Genomic DNA, 20,228 nt, shown 5'->3' on the forward strand with positions numbered 1-20,228 from the left:
TAGAGCAGCAGTTGTAGGTGCAGCTGTTGTAGGTGCAACAGTTGTAGGTGCAGCAGTTGTTTGAGCAGCTGTTGTAGGTGCAGCTGTTGTAGGTGCAACGGTTGTAGGTGCGGCAGTTGTTGGAGCGGCAGTTGTAGGAGCTGCAGTAGATGGCCCTGCTGTTGTAGGTGCAGCAGTTGTTGGAGCGGCAGTTGTAGGAGTTGCAGTAGTAGGTGGTGCAGTTGTCTGTGCAGCTGTTGTAGGCGTAGCTGTTGTAGGTGCTGCAGTTGTAGGTGCAGCTGTTGTTGGTGCAACAGTTGTTGGAGCAGCAGTTGTTGGAGCGGCAGTTGTCGGTGCAGCAGTCGTAGGTGCAGCAGTTGTTAGAGCAGCAGTTGTAGGTGCAGCAGTTGTTGGAGCATCAGTTGTAGGAATTTCAGTAGTAGGTGCTGCAGTTGTCTGTGCAGCCGTTGTAGGCGAACCTGTTGTAGGTGCTGCAGTTGTAGGTGCAGCTGTTGTTGGTGCTGCAGTAGTAGGTGCAGCTGTTGTAGGTGCAGCAGTTGTAGGAGGTGCAGTAGTAGGTGCTGCAGTGGTCAGTGCAGCAGTTGTTTGGGCGGCAGCTGTAGATGCAGCCGTTGTAGGTGCAACAGTTGTAGGTGCAGCAGTTGTAGATGCAGCTGTTGTAGGTGCAACAGTTGTAGGTTCAGCAGTTGTTGGAGCGGCAGTTGTAGGAGCTGCAGTAGTAGGTGTTGCAGTTGTCGTTCCAGCGGTTGTTGGAGCAGCAGTTGTCGGTGCAGCAGTCGTTCGTGCAGCAGTTGTTGGAGCGGCAGTCGTAGGTGCTGCAGTTGTAGGTGCAGCTGTTGTTGGTGCAGCAGTCGTAGGTGCAGCTGTTGTAGTTGCAGCTGTTGTAGGTGCAACAGTTGAAGGTGCGGCAGTTGTTGGAACGGCAGTTGTCGGTGCAGCTGTTGTAGGTGCAGCAGTTGTTGGAGCAGCAGTTGTGGGAGCTGCAGTAGTTGGCACTGCAGTTGTCGGTGCAGCAGTTGTAGGTGCAGCTGTTGTAGGTGCTGCAGTTGTAGGTGCAGCTGTCGTTGGTGGTGCAGTTGTTAGAGCAGCAGTTGTAGGTGCAGCAGTTGTTTGAGCGGCAGTTGTAGGAGTTCCAGTAGTAGGTGCTGCAGTTGTCGGTGTAGCAGTTGTTTGAGCGGCAGTTGTAGGTGCAGCAGTCGTTGGTGCAGCAGTTGTTGGAGCAGCAGCCGTAGGTGCTGCAGTTGTAGGTCCAGCTGTTGTAGGTGCAGCAGTTGTAGGTGCAGCTGTTGTAGGTGCAACAGTTGTAGGTGCGGCAGTTGTTGGAGCAGCAGTTGTAAGAGCAGCAGTTGTGGGAGCTGCAGTAGTTGGCACTGCTGTTGTAAGTGCAGCAGTTGTTGGAGCAGCAGTTGTAGGTGCAGCAGTTGTTGGAGCAGCAGTTGTAAGAGTTGCAGTAGTAGGTGCTGCAGTTGTCTGTGCAGCAGTTGTAGGCGCAGCTGTTGTAGGTGCAGCTGTTGTTGGTGCAGCAGTTGTAGGTGCGGCTGTTGTAGGTGCCACAGTTGTAGGTGCAGTAGTTGTTCGAGTGGCAGTTGTCAGTGCAGCTGTCGTAGGAGCAGCAGTTGTAGGTGCAAGAGTTGTAGGAGCTGCAGTGGTAGGTGCTGCAGTGGTCAGTGCAGTAGTTGTTGGAGCAGCAGTTGTAGGTGCAGCAGTTGTAGGTGCAGCTGTTGTATGTGCAACAGTTGTAGGTGCGGCAGTTGTTGGAGCGGCAGTTGTAGGTGCAGCTGTTGTAGGTGCAGCAGTCGTAGGTGCAACAGTTGTTGGAGCGGCAGTTGTTGGAGCAGCAGTTGTACGTGCAGCAGTCGTAGGTGCAGCAGTTGTAGGAGTTGCAGTAGTAGGTGCTGCAGTTGTCTGTGCAGCCGTTGTAGGCTCAGCTGTTGTAGGTAGGGCAGTTGTTGGAGTGGCAGTTGTTTGAGGGGCAGTTGTAGGTGCGGCAGTTGTAGGTGTAGCTGTTGTAGGTGCAGCAGTTGTTAGAGCAACAGTTGTAGGTGCAGCAGTTGTAGGTGCAGCTGTTGTAGGTGCAGCTGTTGAAGGTGCAACAGTTGTAGAAGCAGCAGTTGTAGGAGCTGCAGTAGTTGGCACTGCAGTTGTCGGTGCAGCAGTTGTAGGCGCAGCAGTCGGTGGTGCAGCAGTTGTTAGAGCAGCAGTTGTCGGTGCTGCAGTTGTAGGTGCTTCTGTTGTAGGTGCAGCAGTTGTAGGTGCAGCTGTTGTAGGTGCAACAGTTGTTGGAGCGGCAGTTGTAGGAGTTGCAGTAGTAGGTGCTGCAGTTGTCTGTGCAGTCGTTGTAGGCGCAGCTGTTGTAGGTGCTGCAGTTGTAGGTGCAGCTGTTGTTGGTGCTGCAGTTGTCGGTACAGCAGTCGTAGGTGCAGCAGTTGTTAAAACAGCAGTTGTAAATGCAGCAGTTGTTGGAGCGGCAGTTGTAGGAGTTGCAGTAGTAGGTGCTGCTGTTGTCTGTGCAGCTGTTGTACGTGCTGCAGTTGTAGGTGCAGCTGTTGTTGGTGCTGCAGTTGTAGGTGCAACAGTTGTTGGAGCAGCAGTTGTTGGAGCGGCAGTTGTCGGTGCAGCTGTTGTAGGTGCAGCAGTTGTAGGAGCTGCAGTAGTAGGTGCTGCAGTGGTCAGTGCAGCAGTTGTTGGAGCTGCAGTTGTAGGTGCAACAGTCGTCGGTGCAGCAGTTGTTCGAGCAGCAGTCGTAGGTGCTGCAGTTGTAGGTGCAGCAGTTGTAGGTGCGGCAGTTGTAGGTGCGGCAGTTGTTGGAGCGGCAGTTGTAGGTGCAGCAGTTGTTGGAGCGGCAGTTGTAGGTGCAGCAGTTGTTGGAGCGGCAGTTGTAGGAGTTGCAGTAGTTCGCCCTGCTGTTGTAGGTGCAGCAGTTGTTGGAGCAACAGTTGTAGGTGCAACAGTTGTTGGAGCGGCAGTTGTAGGTGCAGCAGCTGTTGGTGCGGCAGTTGTAGGAGCTGCAGTAGTAGGTGCTGCAGTTGTCGGTGCAGTAGTTGTTGGAGCAGTTGTTGTAGGTGCAGCAGTTGTGGGTGCAGCTGTTGTAGGTGCAGCAGTTGTTGGAGCGGCAGTTGTAGGAGTTGCAGTAGTAGGTGCTGCAGTTGTCTGTGCAGCCGTTGTAGGCGCAGCTGTTGTAGGTGCAGCTGTTGTTGGTGCAGCAGTTGTGGGTGCAGCTGTTGTAGGTGCAGCAGTTGTTGGAGCGGCAGTTGTAGGAGCTGCAGTAGTTGGCCCTGCTGTTGTAGGTGCAGCAGTTGTTGGAGCGGCAGTTGTAGGAGTTGCAGTAGTAGGTGGTGCAGTTGTCTGTGCAGCCGTTGTAGGCGTAGCTGTTGTAGGTGCTGCAGTTGTAGGTGCAGCTGTTGTTGGTGCAACAGTTGTTGGAGCAGCAGTTGTTGGAGCGGCAGTTGTCGGTGCAGCAGTCGTAGGTGCAGCAGTTGTTAGAGCAGCAGTTGTAGGTGCAGCAGTTGTTGGAGTATCAGTTGTTGGAATTTCAGAAGTAGGTGCTGCAGTTGTCTGTGCAGCCGTTGTAGGCGAACCTGTTGTAGGTGCTGCAGTTGTAGGTGCAGCTGTTGTTGGTGCTGCAGTAGTAGGTGCAGCTGTTGTAGGTGCAACAGATGTTGGAGCAGCTGTTGTAGGTGCAGCAGTTGTAGGAGGTGCAGTAGTAGGTGCTGCAGTGGTCAGTGCAGCAGTTGTAGGCGCAGCTGTTGTAGGTGCAGCTGTTGTTGGTGCAGCAGTTGTGGGTGCAGCTGTTGTAGGCGTAGCTGTTGTAGGTGCTGCAGTTGTAGGTGCAGCTGTTGTTGGTGCTGCAGTCGTAGGTGCAGCTGTTGTAGGTGCAACAGTTGTTGGAGCGGCAGTTGTCGGTGCAGCAGTCGTAGGTGCAGCTGTTGTTGGTGCTGCAGTTGTCGGTGCCGCAGTCGTAGGTGCAGCAGTTGTTAAAACAGCAGTTGTAAATGCAGCAGTTGTTGGAGCGGCAGTTGTAGGAGTTGCAGTAGTAGGTGCTGCTGTTGTCTGTGCAGCTGTTGTACGTGCTGCAGTTGTAGGTGCAGCTGTTGTTGGTGCTGCAGTTGTAGGTGCAACAGTTGTTGGAGCAGCAGTTGTTGGAGCGGCAGTTGTCGGTGCAGCTGTTGTAGGTGCAGCAGTTGTAGGAGCTGCAGTAGTAGGTGCTGCAGTGGTCAGTGCAGCAGTTGTTGGAGCTGCAGTTGTAGGTGCAACAGTCGTCGGTGCAGCAGTTGTTCGAGCAGCAGTCGTAGGTGCTGCAGTTGTAGGTGCAGCAGTTGTAGGTGCGGCAGTTGTAGGTGCGGCAGTTGTTGGAGCGGCAGTTGTAGGTGCAGCAGTTGTTGGAGCGGCAGTTGTAGGTGCAGCAGTTGTTGGAGCGGCAGTTGTAGGAGTTGCAGTAGTTCGCCCTGCTGTTGTAGGTGCAGCAGTTGTTGGAGCAACAGTTGTAGGTGCAACAGTTGTTGGAGCGGCAGTTGTAGGTGCAGCAGCTGTTGGTGCGGCAGTTGTAGGAGCTGCAGTAGTAGGTGCTGCAGTTGTCGGTGCAGTAGTTGTTGGAGCAGTTGCTGTAGGTGCAGCAGTTGTGGGTGCAGCTGTTGTAGGTGCAGCAGTTGTTGGAGCGGCAGTTGTAGGAGTTGCAGTAGTAGGTGCTGCAGTTGTCTGTGCAGCCGTTGTAGGCGCAGCTGTTGTAGGTGCAGCTGTTGTTGGTGCAGCAGTTGTGGGTGCAGCTGTTGTAGGTGCAGCAGTTGTTGGAGCGGCAGTTGTAGGAGCTGCAGTAGTTGGCCCTGCTGTTGTAGGTGCAGCAGTTGTTGGAGCGGCAGTTGTAGGAGTTGCAGTAGTAGGTGGTGCAGTTGTCTGTGCAGCCGTTGTAGGCGTAGCTGTTGTAGGTGCTGCAGTTGTAGGTGCAGCTGTTGTTGGTGCAACAGTTGTTGGAGCAGCAGTTGTTGGAGCGGCAGTTGTCGGTGCAGCAGTCGTAGGTGCAGCAGTTGTTAGAGCAGCAGTTGTAGGTGCAGCAGTTGTTGGAGTATCAGTTGTTGGAATTTCAGAAGTAGGTGCTGCAGTTGTCTGTGCAGCCGTTGTAGGCGAACCTGTTGTAGGTGCTGCAGTTGTAGGTGCAGCTGTTGTTGGTGCTGCAGTAGTAGGTGCAGCTGTTGTAGGTGCAACAGATGTTGGAGCAGCTGTTGTAGGTGCAGCAGTTGTAGGAGGTGCAGTAGTAGGTGCTGCAGTGGTCAGTGCAGCAGTTGTAGGCGCAGCTGTTGTAGGTGCAGCTGTTGTTGGTGCAGCAGTTGTGGGTGCAGCTGTTGTAGGCGTAGCTGTTGTAGGTGCTGCAGTTGTAGGTGCAGCTGTTGTTGGTGCTGCAGTCGTAGGTGCAGCTGTTGTAGGTGCAACAGTTGTTAGAGCGGCAGTTGTCGGTGCAGCAGTCGTAGGTGCAGCAGTTGTTAGAGCAGCTGTTGTAGGTGCAGCAGTTGTAGGAGGTGCAGTAGTAGGTGCTGCAGTGGTCAGTGGAGCAGTTGTTTGGGCGGCAGCTGTAGATGCAGCCATTGTAGGTGCAACACTTGTAGGTGCAGCAGTTGTAGGTGCAGCTGTTGTAGGTGCAACAGTTGTAGGTTCAGCAGTTGTTGGAGCGGCAGTTGTAGGAGCTGCAGTAGTAGGTGTTGCAGTTGTCGTTCCAGCGGTTGTTGGAGCTGCAGTTGTCGGTGCAGCAGTCGTTCGTGCAGCAGTTGTTGGAGCGGCAGTCGTACGTGCTGCAGTTGTAGGTGCAGCTGTTGTTGGTGCAGCAGTCGTAGGTGCAGCTGTTGTAGGTGCAACAGTTGAAGGTGCGGCAGTTGTTGGAACAGCAGTTGTCGGTGCAGCTGTTGTAGGTGCAGCAGTTGTTGGAGCAGCAGTTGTGGGAGCTGCAGTAGTTGGCACTGCAGTTGTCGGTGCAGCAGTTGTACGTGCAACAGTTGTAGGTGCAGCAGTTGTAGGTGCAGCTGTTGAAAGTGCAACAGTTGTAGCTGTAACGGTTGTAGGTGCAGCAGTTGTTGGAGCGGCAGTTGTCGGGGCTGCAGTAGTTGGCCCTGCTGTTGTAGGTGCAGCAGTTGTTGGAGCGGCAGTTGTGGGAGTTGCAGTAGTAGGTGCTGCAGTTGTCTGTGCAGTCGTTGTAGGCGCAGCTGTTGTAGGTGCTGCAGTTGTAAGTGCAGCTGTTGTTGGTGCAGTAGTTGTAGGTGCAGCTGTTGTAGATACCATAGTTGTAGGTGCAGTAGTTGTTCGAGTGGCAGTTGTCAGTGCAGCTGTCGTAGGAGCAGCAGTTGTAGGTGAAAGAGTTGTAGGAGCTGCAGTAGTAGGTGCTGCAGTGGTCAGTGCAGTAGTTGTTGGAGCAGCAGTTGTAGGTGCAGCAGTTGTAGGTGCAGCTGTTGTAGGTGCAACAGTTGTAGGTGCGGCAGTTGTTGGAGCGGCAGTTGTCGGTGCAGCTGTTGTAGCTGCAGCAGTTGTAGGTGCAACAGTTGTAGGAGCTGCATTAGTAGGTGCTGCAGTTGTCAGTGCAGTAGTTGTTGGAGTGGCAGTTGTAGGTGGAGCAGTCGTTGGTGCAGCAGTTGTTGGAGCAGCAGTCGTAGGTGCTGCAGTTGTAGGCGCAGCTGTTGTAGGTGCAGCAGTTGTAGGTGCAGCAGTCGTAGGTGCAACAGTTGTTGGAGCGGCAGTTGTTGGAGCAGCAGTCGTAGGTGCAGCAGTTGTAGGAGTTGCAGTAGTAGGTGCTGCAGTTGTCTGTGCAGCCGTTGTAGGCGCAGCTGTTGTAGGTAGGGCAGTTGTTGGAGTGGCAGTTGTTTGAGGGGCAGTTGTAGGTGCGGCAGTTGTAGGTGCAGCTGTTGTAGGTGCAGCAGTCGGTGGTGCAGCAGTTGTTGGAGCAGCAGTTGTCGGTGCTGCAGTTGTAGGTGCTTCTGTTGTAGGTGCAGCAGTTGTAGGTGCAGCTGTTGTAGGTGCAACAGTTGTTGGAGCGGCAGTTGTAGGAGTTGCAGTAGTAGGTGCTGCAGTTGTCTGTTCAGCAGTTGTAGGCGCATCTGTTGTAGGTGCTGCAGTTGTAGGTGCAGCTGTTGTTGGTGCTGCAGTTGTCGGTGCAGCAGTCGTAGGTGCAGCAGTTGTTAGAGCAGTAGTTGTAAATGCAGCAGTTGTTGGAGCGGCAGTTGTAGGAGTTGCAGTAGTAGGTGCTGCTGTTGTCTGTGCAGCTGTTGTACGTGCTGCAGTTGTAGGTGCACCTGTTGTTGGTGCTGCAGTTGTAGGTGCAGTTGTTGTAGGTGCAACAGTTGTTGGAGCAGCAGTTGTTGGAGCGGCAGTTGTCGGTGCAGCTGTTGTAGGTGCAGCAGTTGTAGGAGCTGCAGTAGTAGGTGCTGCAGTGGTCAGTGCAGCAGTTGTTGGAGCGGTAGTTGTAGGTGCAACAGTCGTTTGTGCAGCAGTTGTTTGAGCAGCAGTCGTAGGTGCTGCAGTTGTAGGTGCAGCAGTTGTAGGTGCAGCAGTTGTAGGTGCAACAGTTGTTGGAGCGGCAGTTGTAGGTGCAGCAGTTGTTGGAGCGGCAGTTGTAGGTGCAGCAGTTGTTGGAGCGGCAGTTGTAGGAGTTGCAGTAGTAGGTGCTGCAGTTGTCTGTGCAGCCGTTGTAGGCGCAGCTGTTGTAGGTACTGCAGTTGTTGGAGTGGTAGTTGTTTGAGGGGCAGTTGTAGGTGCAGCAGTTGTAGGTGCCACAGTTGTAGGTGTGGCAGTTGTTGGAGCAGCAGTTGTAGGTGCTGGAGTTGTAACTGCAGCAGTTGTTGGAGCGGCAGTTGTAGGAGCAGCAGTTGTGGGAGCTGCAGTATTTGGCACTGCAGTTGTAGGTGTAGCAGTTGTAGGAGCCGCTGTTGTAGGTGCAACAGTTGTAGGTGCAGCAGTTGTTAGAGCTGCAGTAGATGGCACTGCAGTTGTCGGTGCAGCAGTTGTAGGCGCAGCAGTCGGTGGTGCAGCAGTTGTTGGAGCAGTAGTTGTAGTTGCTGCAGTTGTAGGTACAGCTGTTGTAGGTGCAGCAGTTGTAGGTACAGCTGTTGTAGGTGCAACAGTTGTTGTAGCAGCAGTTGTAGGAGTTGCAGTAGTAAGTGCTGCAGTTGTCTGTGCAGCCGTTGTAGGCGCAGCTGTTGTAGGTGCAGCTGTTGTTGGTGCAGCAGTTGTAGGTGCAGCTGTTGTAGGTGCAACAGTTGTAGGTGCAGCAGTTGTTAGAGCAGCTGTTGTAGGTGCAGCAGTTGTTGGTGCAACGGTTGTAGGTGCTGCAGTTGTAGGTCCAGCTGTTGTAGGTGCAGCAGTTGTAGGTGCAGCTGTTGTTGGTGCAACAGTTGTAGGTGCGGCAGTTGTTGGAGCAGCAGTTGTAGGAGCAGAAGTTGTGGGAGCTGCAGTAGTTGGCACTGCTGTTGTAGGTGCAGCAGTTGTAGGAGCAGCTGTTGTAGGTGCAACAGTTGTAGGTGCAGCAGTTGTTAGAGCAGCAGTTGTAGGTGCAGCTGTTGTAGGTGCAGCAGTTGTAGGTGCAGCTGTTGTAGGTGCAACAGTTGTAGGTGTGGCAGTTGTTGGAGCAGCAGTTGTAGGTGCTGGAGTTGTAACTGCAGCAGTTGTTGGAGCGGCAGTTGTAGGAGCAGCAGTTGTGGGAGCTGCAGTATTTGGCACTGCAGTTGTAGGTGTAGCAGTTGTAGGAGCAGCTGTTGTAGGTGCAACAGTTGTAGGTGCAGCAGTTGTTAGAGCTGCAGTAGTTGGCACTGCAGTTGTCGGTGCAGCAGTTGTAGGCGCAGCAGTCGGTGGTGCAGCAGTTGTTGGAGCAGTAGTTGTAGGTGCTGCAGTTGTAGGTACAGCTGTTGTAGGTGCAGCAGTTGTAGGTACAGCTGTTGTAGGTGCAACAGTTGTTGTAGCAGCAGTTGTAGGAGTTGCAGTAGTAAGTGCTGCAGTTGTCTGTGCAGCCGTTGTAGGCGCAGCTGTTGTAGGTGCAGCTGTTGTTGGTGCAGCAGTTGTAGGTGCAGCTGTTGTAGGTGCAACAGTTGTAGGTGCAGCAGTTGTTAGAGCAGCTGTTGTAGGTGCAGCTGTTGTAGGTGCAACGGTTGTAGGTGCGGCAGTTGTTGGAGCGGCAGTTGTAGGAGCTGCAGTAGTTGGCCCTGCTGTTGTAGGTGCAGCAGTTGTTGGAGCAACAGTTGTAGGAGCAGCAGTTGTAGGTGCAGCAGCTGTTGGAGCGGCAGTTGTAGGAGCTGCAGTAGTAGGTGCTGCAGTTGTCGGTGCAGTAGTTGTTGGAGCAGTTGTTGTAGGTGCAGCAGTTGTGGGTGCAGCTGTTGTAGGTGCAGCAGTTGTTGGAGCAGCAGTTGTAGGAGCTGCAGTAGTAGGTGCAGCAGTTGTCGGTGCAGTAGTTGTTGGAGCAGCTGTTGTTGGTGCAGCAGTTATTGGAGCGGCAGTTGTCGGTGCAGCTGTTGTAGGTGCAATGGTTGTAGGTGAGGCAGTTGTTGGAGAGGCAGTTGTAGGAGCTGCAGTAGTTGGAGCGGCAGTTGTAGGTGCAGCAGTTGTTGGAGCAGCAGTCGTAGGTGCTGCAGTTGTAGGTGCAGCAGTTGTAGGTGCAGCAGTTGTAGGTGCAACAGTTGTTGGAGCGGCAGTTGTAGGTGCAGCAGTTGTTGGAGCGGCAGTTGTAGGTGCAGCAGTTGTTGGAGCGGCAGTTGTAGGAGTTGCAGTAGTAGGTGCTGCAGTTGTCTGTGCAGCCGTTGTAGGCGCAGCTGTTGTAGGTACTGCAGTTGTTGGAGTGGTAGTTGTTTGAGGGGCAGTTGTAGGTGCAGCAGTTGTAGGTGCAACAGTTGTAGGTGTGGCAGTTGTTGGAGCAGCAGTTGTAGGTGCTGGAGTTGTAACTGCAGCAGTTGTTGGAGCGGCAGTTGTAGGAGCAGCAGTTGTGGGAGCTGCAGTATTTGGCACTGCAGTTGTAGGTGTAGCAGTTGTAGGAGCCGCTGTTGTAGGTGCAACAGTTGTAGGTGCAGCAGTTGTTAGAGCTGCAGTAGTTGGCACTGCAGTTGTCGGTGCAGCAGTTGTAGGCGCAGCAGTCGGTGGTGCAGCAGTTGTTGGAGCAGTAGTTGTAGTTGCTGCAGTTGTAGGTACAGCTGTTGTAGGTGCAGCAGTTGTAGGTACAGCTGTTGTAGGTGCAACAGTTGTTGTAGCAGCAGTTGTAGGAGTTGCAGTAGTAAGTGCTGCAGTTGTCTGTGCAGCCGTTGTAGGCGCAGCTGTTGTAGGTGCAGCTGTTGTTGGTGCAGCAGTTGTAGGTGCAGCTGTTGTAGGTGCAACAGTTGTAGGTGCAGCAGTTGTTAGTGCAGCTGTTGTAGGTGCAGCTGTTGTAGGTGCAACGGTTGTAGGTGCGGCAGTTGTTGGAGCGGCAGTTGTAGGAGCTGCAGTAGTTGGCCCTGCTGTTGTAGGTGCAGCAGTTGTTGGAGCAACAGTTGTAGGAGCAGCAGTTGTAGGTGCAGCAGCTGTTGGAGCGGCAGTTGTAGGAGCTGCAGTAGTAGGTGCTGCAGTTGTCGGTGCAGTAGTTGTTGGAGCAGTTGTTGTAGGTGCAGCAGTTGTGGGTGCAGCTGTTGTAGGTGCAGCAGTTGTTGGAGCAGCAGTTGTAGGAGCTGCAGTAGTAGGTGCAACAGTTGTAGGTGCAGCAGTTGTTAGAGCAGCAGTTGTAGGTGCAGCTGTTGTAGGTGCAACAGTTGTAGGTGCAACGGTTGTAGGTGCGGCAGTTGTTGGAGCTGCAGTAGTTGGCCCTGCTGTTGTAGGTGCAGCAGTTGTTGGAGCAGCAGTTGTAGGTGCAGCAGTTGTTGGAGCGGCAGTTGTAGGAGTTGCAGTAGTAGGTGCTGCAGTTGTCTGTGCAGCCGTTGTAGGCGCAGCTGTTGTAGGTGCAGCTGTTGTAGGTGCCACAGTTATAGGTGCAGTAGTTGTTCGAGTGGCAGTTGTCAGTGCAGCTGTCGTAGGAGCAGCAGTTGTAGGTGAAAGAGTTGTAGGAGCTGCAGTAGTAGGTGCTGCAGTGGTCAGTGCAGTAGTTGTTGGAGCAGCAGTTGTAGGAACAGCAGTTGTAGGTGCAGCTGTTGTAGGTGTAACAGTTGTAGGTGCGGCAGTTGTTGGAGCGGCAGTTGTCGGTGCAGCTGTTGTAGCTGCAGCAGTTGTAGGTGCAACAGTTGTAGGAGCTGCATTAGTAGGTGCTGCAGTTGTCAGTGCAGTAGTTGTTGGAGCGGCAGTTGTAGGTGGAGCAGTCGTTGGTGCAGCAGTTGTTGGAGCAGCAGTCGTAGGTGCTGCAGTTGTAGGCGCAGCTGTTGTAGGTGCAGCAGTTGTAGGTGCAGCAGTCGTAGGTGCAACAGTTGTTGGAGCGGCAGTTGTTGGAGCAGCAGTTGTACGTGCAGCAGTCGTAGGTGCAGCAGTTGTAGGAGTTGCAGTAGTAGGTGCTGCAGTTGTCTGTGCAGCCGTTGTAGGCGCAGCTGTTGTAGGTAGGGCAGTTGTTGGAGTGGCAGTTGTTTGAGGGGCAGTTGTAGGTGCGGCAGTTGTAGGTGCAGCTGTTGTAGGTGCAGCAGTCGGTGGTGCAGCAGTTGTTGGAGCAGCAGTTGTCGGTGCTGCAGTTGTAGGTGCTTCTGTTGTAGGTGCAGCAGTTGTAGGTGCAGCTGTTGTAGGTGCAACAGTTGTTGGAGCGGTAGTTGTAGGAGTTGCAGTAGTAGGTGCTGCAGTTGTCTGTTCAACAGTTGTAGGCGCATCTGTTGTAGGTGCTGCAGTTGTAGGTGCAGCTGTTGTTGGTGCTGCAGTTGTCGGTGCAGCAGTCGTAGGTGCTGCAGTTGTTAGAGCAGCAGTTGTAAATGCAGCAGTTGTTGGAGCGGCAGTTGTAGGAGTTGCAGTAGTAGGTGCTGCTGTTGTCTGTGCAGCTGTTGTACGTGCTGCAGTTGTAGGTGCAGCTGTTGTTGGTGCTGCAGTTGTAGGTGCAGTTGTTGTAGGTGCAACAGTTGTTGGAGCAGCAGTTGTTGGAGCGGCAGTTGTCGGTGCAGCTGTTGTAGGTGCAGCAGTTGTAGGAGCTGCAGTAGTAGGTGCTGCAGTGGTCAGTGCAGCAGTTGTTAGAGCGGCAGTTGTAGGTGCAACAGTCGTTGGTGCAGCAGTTGTTTGAGCAGCAGTCGTAGGTGCTGCAGTTGTAGGTGCAGCAGTTGTAGGTGCAGCAGTTGTAGGTGCAACAGTTGTTGGAGCGGCAGTTGTAGGTGCAGCAGTTGTTGGAGCGGCAGTTGTAGGTGCAGCAGTTGTTGGAGCGGCAGTTGTAGGAGTTGCAGTAGTAGGTGCTGCAGTTGTAGGTGCAGCTGTTGTAGGCGCAGCTGTTATAGGTACGGCAGTTGTTGGAGCAGCAGTTGTAGGAGCAGAAGTTGTGGGAGCTGCAGTAGTTGGCACTGCTGTTGTAGGTGCAGCAGTTGTAGGAGCAGCTGTTGTAGGTGCAACAGTTGTAGGTGCAGCAGTTGTTAGAGCAGCAGTTGTAGGTGCAGCTGTTGTAGGTGCAACAGTTGTAGGTGCAACGGTTGTAGGTGCGGCAGTTGTTGGAGCTGCAGTAGTTGGCCCTGCTGTTGTAGGTGCAGCAGTTGTTGGAGCAGCAGTTGTAGGTGCAGCAGTTGTTGGAGCGGCAGTTGTAGGAGTTGCAGTAGTAGGTGCTGCAGTTGTAGGTGCAGCCGTTGTAGGCGCAGCTGTTGTAGGTGCAGCTGTTGTAGGTGCCACAGTTATAGGTGCAGTAGTTGTTCGAGTGGCAGTTGTCAGTGCAGCTGTCGTAGGAGCAGCAGTTGTAGGTGAAAGAGTTGTAGGAGCTGCAGTAGTAGGTGCTGCAGTGGTCAGTGCAGTAGTTGTTGGAGCAGCAGTTGTAGGAGCAGCAGTTGTAGGTGCAGCTGTTGTAGGTGCAACAGTTGTAGGTGCGGCAGTTGTTGGAGCGGCAGTTGTCGGTGCAGCTGTTGTAGCTGCAGCAGTTGTAGGTGCAACAGTTGTAGGAGCTGCATTAGTAGGTGCTGCAGTTGTCAGTGCAGTAGTTGTTGGAGCGGCAGTTGTAGGTGGAGCAGTCGTTGGTGCAGCAGTTGTTGGAGCAGCAGTCGTAGGTGCTGCAGTTGTAGGCGCAGCTGTTGTAGGTGCAGCAGTTGTAGGTGCAGCAGTCGTAGGTGTAACAGTTGTTGGAGCGGCAGTTGTTGGAGCAGCAGTTGTACGTGCAGCAGTCGTAGGTGCAGCAGTTGTAGGAGTTGCAGTAGTAGGTGCTGCAGTTGTCTGTGCAGCCGTTGTAGGCGCAGCTGTTGTAGGTAGGGCAGTTGTTGCAGTGGCAGTTGTTTGAGGGGCAGTTGTAGGTGCGGCAGTTGTAGGTGCAGCTGTTGTAGGTGCAGCAGTCGGTGGTGCAGCAGTTGTTGGAGCAGCAGTTGTCGGTGCTGCAGTTGTAGGTGCTTCTGTTGTAGGTGCAGCAGTTGTAGGTGCAGCTGTTGTAGGTGCAACAGTTGTTGGAGCGGTAGTTGTAGGAGTTGCAGTAGTAGGTGCTGCAGTTGTCTGTTCAACAGTTGTAGGCGCATCTGTTGTAGGTGCTGCAGTTGTAGGTGCAGCTGTTGTTGGTGCTGCAGTTGTCGGTGCAGCAGTCGTAGGTGCTGCAGTTGTTAGAGCAGCAGTTGTAAATGCAGCAGTTGTTGGAGCGGCAGTTGTAGGAGTTGCAGTAGTAGGTGCTGCTGTTGTCTGTGCAGCTGTTGTACGTGCTGCAGTTGTAGGTGCAGCTGTTGTTGGTGCTGCAGTTGTAGGTGCAGTTGTTGTAGGTGCAACAGTTGTTGGAGCAGCAGTTGTTGGAGCGGCAGTTGTCGGTGCAGCTGTTGTAGGTGCAGCAGTTGTAGGAGCTGCAGTAGTAGGTGCTGCAGTGGTCAGTGCAGCAGTTGTTAGAGCGGCAGTTGTAGGTGCAACAGTCGTTGGTGCAGCAGTTGTTTGAGCAGCAGTCGTAGGTGCTGCAGTTGTAGGTGCAGCAGTTGTAGGTGCAGCAGTTGTAGGTGCAACAGTTGTTGGAGCGGCAGTTGTAGGTGCAGCAGTTGTTGGAGCGGCAGTTGTAGGTGCAGCAGTTGTTGGAGCGGCAGTTGTAGGAGTTGCAGTAGTAGGTGCTGCAGTTGTTGGAGCAGCAGTTGTAGGAGCAGAAGTTGTGGGAGCTGCAGTAGTTGGCACTGCTGTTGTAGGTGCAGCAGTTGTAGGAGCAGCTGTTGTAGGTGCAACAGTTGTAGGTGCAGCAGTTGTTAGAGCAGCAGTTGTAGGTGCAGCTGTTGTAGGTGCAACAGTTGTAGGTGCAACGGTTGTAGGTGCGGCAGTTGTTGGAGCTGCAGTAGTTGGCTCTGCTGTTGTAGGTGCAGCAGTTGTTGGAGCAGCAGTTGTAGGTGCAGCAGTTGTTGGAGCGGCAGTTGTAGGAGTTGCAGTAGTAGGTGCTGCAGTTGTAGGTGCAGCCGTTGTAGGCGCAGCTGTTGTAGGTGCAGCTGTTGTAGGTGCCACAGTTATAGGTGCAGTAGTTGTTCGAGTGGCAGTTGTCAGTGCAGCTGTCGTAGGAGCAGCAGTTGTAGGTGAAAGAGTTGTAGGAGCTGCAGTAGTAGGTGCTGCAGTGGTCAGTGCAGTAGTTGTTGGAGCAGCAGTTGTAGGAGCAGCAGTTGTAGGTGCAGCTGTTGTAGGTGCAACAGTTGTAGGTACGGCAGTTGTTGGAGCGGCAGTTGTCGGTGCAGCTGTTGTAGCTGCAGCAGTTGTAGGTGCAACAGTTGTAGGAGCTGCATTAGTAGGTGCTGCAGTTGTCAGTGCAGTAGTTGTTGGAGCGGCAGTTGTAGGTGGAGCAGTCGTTGGTGCAGCAGTTGTTGGAGCAGCAGTCGTAGGTGCTGCAGTTGTAGGCGCAGCTGTTGTAGGTGCAGCAGTTGTAGGTGCAGCAGTCGTAGGTGCAACAGTTGTTGGAGCGGCAGTTGTTGGAGCAGCAGTTGTACGTGCAGCAGTCGTAGGAGTTGCAGTAGTAGGTGCTGCAGTTGTCTGTGCAGCCGTTGTAGGCGCAGCTGTTGTAGATAGGGCAGTTGTTGGAGTGGCAGTTGTTTGAGGGGCAGTTGTAGGTGCGGCAGTTGTAGGTGCAGCTGTTGTAGGTGCAGCAGTCGGTGGTGCAGCAGTTGTTGGAGCAGCAGTTGTCGGTGCTGCAGTTGTAGGTGCTTCTGTTGTAGGTGCAGCAGTTGTAGGTGCAGCTGTTGTAGGTGCAACAGTTGTTGGAGCGGTAGTTGTAGGAGTTGCAGTAGTAGGTGCTGCAGTTGTCTGTTCAACAGTTGTAGGCGCATCTGTTGTAGGTGCTGCAGTTGTAGGTGCAGCTGTTGTTGGTGCTGCAGTTGTCGGTGCAGCAGTCGTAGGTGCTGCAGTTGTTAGAGCAGCAGTTGTAAATGCAGCAGTTGTTGGAGCGGCAGTTGTAGGAGTTGCAGTAGTAGGTGCTGCTGTTGTCTGTGCAGCTGTTGTACGTGCTGCAGTTGTAGGTGCAGCTGTTGTTGGTGCTGCAGTTGTAGGTGCAGTTGTTGTAGGTGCAACAGTTGTTGGAGCAGCAGTTGTTGGAGCGGCAGTTGTCGGTGCAGCTGTTGTAGGTGCAGCAGTTGTAGGAGCTGCAGTAGTAGGTGCTGCAGTGGTCAGTGCAGCAGTTGTTAGAGCGGCAGTTGTAGGTGCAACAGTCGTTGGTGCAGCAGTTGTTTGAGCAGCAGTCGTAGGTGCTGCAGTTGTAGGTGCAGCAGTTGTAGGTGCAGCAGTTGTAGGTGCAACAGTTGTTGGAGCGGCAGTTGTAGGTGCAGCAGTTGTTGGAGCGGCAGTTGTAGGTGCAGCAGTTGTTGGAGCGGCAGTTGTAGGAGTTGCAGTAGTAGGTGCTGCAGTTGTAGGTGCAGCTGTTGTAGGCGCAGCTGTTATAGGTACGGCAGTTGTTGGAGCAGCAGTTGTAGGAGCAGAAGTTGTGGGAGCTGCAGTAGTTGGCACTGCTGTTGTAGGTGCAGCAGTTGTAGGAGCAGCTGTTGTAGGTGCAACAGTTGTAGGTGCAGCAGTTGTTAGAGCAGCAGTTGTAGGTGCAGCTGTTGTAGGTGCAACAGTTGTAGGTGCAACGGTTGTAGGTGCGGCAGTTGTTGGAGCTGCAGTAGTTGGCCCTGCTGTTGTAGGTGCAGCAGTTGTTGGAGCAGCAGTTGTAGGTGCAGCAGTTGTTGGAGCGGCAGTTGTAGGAGTTGCAGTAGTAGGTGCTGCAGTTGTAGGTGCAGCCGTTGTAGGCGCAGCTGTTGTAGGTGCAGCTGTTGTAGGTGCCACAGTTATAGGTGCAGTAGTTGTTCGAGTGGCAGTTGTCAGTGCAGCTGTCGTAGGAGCAGCAGTTGTAGGTGAAAGAGTTGTAGGAGCTGCAGTAGTAGGTGCTGCAGTGGTCAGTGCAGTAGTTGTTGGAGCAGCAGTTGTAGGAGCAGCAGTTGTAGGTGCAGCTGTTGTAGGTGCAACAGTTGTAGGTGCGGCAGTTGTTGGAGCGGCAGTTGTCGGTGCAGCTGTTGTAGCTGCAGCAGTTGTAGGTGCAACAGTTGTAGGAGCTGCATTAGTAGGTGCTGCAGTTGTCAGTGCAGTAGTTGTTGGAGCGGCAGTTGTAGGTGGAGCAGTCGTTGGTGCAGCAGTTGTTGGAGCAGCAGTCGTAGGTGCTGCAGTTGTAGGCGCAGCTGTTGTAGGTGCAGCAGTTGTAGGTGCAGCAGTCGTAGGTGCAACAGTTGTTGGAGCGGCAGTTGTTGGAGCAGCAGTTGTACGTGCAGCAGTCGTAGGTGCAGCAGTTGTAGGAGTTGCAGTAGTAGGTGCTGCAGTTGTCTGTGCAGCCGTTGTAGGCGCAGCTGTTGTAGGTAGGGCAGTTGTTGGAGTGGCAGTTGTTTGAGGGGCAGTTGTAGGTGCGGCAGTTGTAGGTGCAGCTGTTGTAGGTGCAACAGTTGTAGGTGTGGCAGTTGTTGGAGCAGCAGTTGTAGGTGCTGGAGTTGTAACTGCAGCAGTTGTTGGAGCGGCAGTTGTAGGAGCAGCAGTTGTGGGAGCTGCAGTATTTGGCACTGCAGTTGTAGGTGTAGCAGTTGTAGGAGCAGCTGTTGTAGGTGCAACAGTTGTAGGTGCAGTAGTTGTTAGAGCTGCAGTAGTTGGCACTGCAGTTGTCGGTGCAGCAGTTGTAGGCGCAGCAGTCGGTGGTGCAGAAGTTGTTGGAGCAGCAGTTGTAGGTGCTGCAGTTGTAGGTACAGCTGTTGTAGGTGCAGCAGTTGTAGGTGCAGCTGTTGTAGGTGCAACAGTTGTTGGAGCAGCAGTTGTAGGAGTTGCAGTAGTAGGTGCTGCAGTTGTCTGTGCAGCCGTTGTAGGCGCAGCTGTTGTAGGTGCAGCTGTTGTTGGTGCAGCAGTTGTAGGTGCAGCTGTTGTAGGTGCAACAGTTGTAGGTGCAGCAGTTGTAGGTGCAGCTGTTGTAGGTGCAACGGTTGTAGGTGCGGCAGTTGTTGGAGCGGCAGTTGTAGGAGCTGCAGTAGTTGGCCCTGCTGTTGTAGGTGCAGCAGTTGTTGGAGCAACAGTTGTAGGAGCAGCAGTTGTAGGTGCAGCAGCTGTTGGAGCGGCAGTTGTAGGAGCTGCAGTAGTAGGTGCTGCAGTTGTCGGTGCAGTAGTTGTTGGAGCAGTTGTTGTAGGTGCAGCAGTTGTGGGTGCAGCTGTTGTAGGTGCAGCAGTTGTTGGAGCAGCAGTTGTAGGAGCTGCAGTAGTAGGTGCAGCAGTTGTCGGTGCAGTAGTTGTTGGAGCAGCTGTTGTTGGTGCAGCAGTTATTGGAGCGGCAGTTGTCTGTGCAGCTGTTGTAGGTGCAATGGTTGTAGGTGAGGCAGTTGTTGGAGCGGCAGTTGTGGGAGCTGCAGTAGTTGGAGCGGCAGTTGTAGGTGCAGCAGTTGTTGGAGCAACAGTTGTAGGTGCAGCAGTTGTTGGAGCGGCAGTTGCAGCTGCAGCAGTTGTTGGAGTGGCAGTAGTCGGAGCTGCAGTTGTCGGTACTGCAGTTGTCGGTGCAGCTGTTGTGGGTGCAACAGTTGTGGGTGCAGCTGTTGTAGGAGCTGCAGTAGTAGATGCTGCAGTTGTCGGTGCCGCAGTTGTTGGTGCCGCAGTTGTCGGTGCAGCAGTTGTAGGGGCAGCAGTTGTAGGTGCAGATGTTGTAGGTGCAGTAGTTGTTGGTGCAGCAGTTGTACTTGTTTCTTGTGTACCTGGTGTCATTGTAGCTATAAAGCACCAAAGAATTCAACAGATTTAGTAAAACACAATTTATCTTGCTCTTATATTAAGTAATTACGATGTAAAGGTGATTCTACACTGATGTTCATTCATCTAAGAAGTCTTTGATGATGTGTCTAAATGAACTCAACCATAACTTGATGTTGTGTTGGTGTCCATCTTACATTTTTTCACCTTCACATTTTCTATTAACATTCCAAAGAAACTTGTTCAACATGACTCAGCTCACCTGTTAGAATCAGCAACACTGATACGATGTGTGTGACACCCATCCTGGTTTTCTTTTTCTCTATAAAATCAAACAGTACAGAGATTTACTGACTTTTAGGTATTACACAGTGTTAAACCTGCAAATGAGAGTTTTCATAATAGCTGTGATTTTAGTCTGTTATAGTCAACTTATATAAAACATTCAAAGGGAAAGGTTTGATTTAAAAAAATAAGTATAATGCAGTATCTGTCCATGAAATAATCTGCTTCGTGATCCATGATTTTATCCTTTGAAGAGTCAACAGTCAATGTTGTTGTACTCAAGATTGGTTTAGTTTTCGACACTGGTGTAAAGACCACTTTTTGAACGTCTTGGTCTCATCTGTTCCTCGAGTGCATTTTTACTTGGTCTTGTCTCAGTGTCAGGATTCTGGATTTTTATTTGGAGACCGTTCAACATCACAACCACGTTGATATTACTAAATACCAAAAAAATCACCTCCACCATGCCTTTAATTATTTAATAAAAACATTTCTCATGTTTTACTAACACATACAGACAATATGGCAATAACAGAGGTGAATGAAGAGGAATCTTCTTTTGTCTTTGTAGGTGTTTTTATGAGAATGTGGATCTTTGAGATCAATTTTGGGAGTGCCTATGGTTTGTATGTCACACAGTTTCTACCATGCAGTGTGGGACTCACACTGGTCTTGGTCTTGGTCGTGACTTGGTCTCGGTTTAGGTGGTCTGGACTACAGCACTGGTTGTCGTAAACTGTATATTTTCATTTATGTGGCTTTCTGACAGAATACATAAACTGTTGACAAGTGAAAGAAATGTCAGAAATGCCGAATAAATGGAGATGAAAAACAAAATTAAATAGCACCTATATTTGGGGTAAACTAAAAATTTTCTATAGTAACTTAATGAGGCAGTCACTTATTGTCACTTTAAATATGTGATAATGACACATAAATTATAATGAACGAGAATACATGAGCATTTTCTAAAGGTAAGACAGAGACTGTCAATATAATACATTCGTAACATTAAACAGACACATGCATATACAAACTCTCTCTTCTACACACACAGTGTATAAACGTACAAAGGTCTACATATATAAAATGAAAAATGCACTTACCCAAATGTAAAGATGTGAGATGAAGGTATAAATCCCCCCCTTCTATCTACTTTCAATGTTAAACACTATTCCAGTGTCTTAATTCAGTCCTGTTCACGTCTGTGATGTTCCAAACCTTTCACCTTAAGTGACAGTCCACACCTATTATGGCCTTTATATTGGAACAGAATACAAAGCTAATAACGTGACTCATAGGTGATAACTTCTTGAGAATGTTCTGATACCTTAGCAATATACAACACCAAATCATAGGACACAAACTGTCAGATGTCAATATGTCAGTTTCTTGGCTCAGTAAAGTGGCATCCTCCCTTTTTCCATTCTGTGAAACAGGTTGCTGGTACATTCCTCCGAAGTGAATGTTGAATGAAGTTTCACCAGTGCGATGAGAGGTTATAACAAAGAAATAAATTTAGATTTCTATTGACGTGGGAATGAGGCGAGGCAAACTGCACAAAAATAACAAAACAAAGCAAGGCAAACACCCAAAGAAAAAAAAAAATGAAATTGTATATCTGAACATAGTGAATGAATATTGTCTGTGATAGTTTTCTTTTTTCCTGAGGAATTATTTAAATAGGTGAC

The 20,228-nt window shown here is 51.8% G+C and overlaps 1 long non-coding RNA gene across 1 annotated transcript in view; it reads right to left on the bottom strand.

Moving 5' to 3' along the window:
- The window catches only part of LOC144459797 (uncharacterized), a 52,777-nt gene extending 33,000 nt beyond the window's left edge, over positions 1-19,777 (bottom strand). The window contains exons 1-2 of the long non-coding RNA XR_013488588.1: positions 19,644-19,777; positions 18,515-18,574 (exon numbers count right to left, since the gene is read on the bottom strand). This is a non-coding gene — a long non-coding RNA (uncharacterized LOC144459797). The remainder of the gene's footprint in view (positions 1-18,514; positions 18,575-19,643) is intronic.
- Between the last annotated feature and the right edge of the window lie 451 nt (positions 19,778-20,228).

Source organism: Epinephelus lanceolatus, chromosome 22, assembly GCF_041903045.1.
Source record: "Epinephelus lanceolatus isolate andai-2023 chromosome 22, ASM4190304v1, whole genome shotgun sequence".
In the NCBI taxonomy this organism is placed as follows: domain Eukaryota; kingdom Metazoa; phylum Chordata; class Actinopteri; order Perciformes; family Serranidae; genus Epinephelus; species Epinephelus lanceolatus.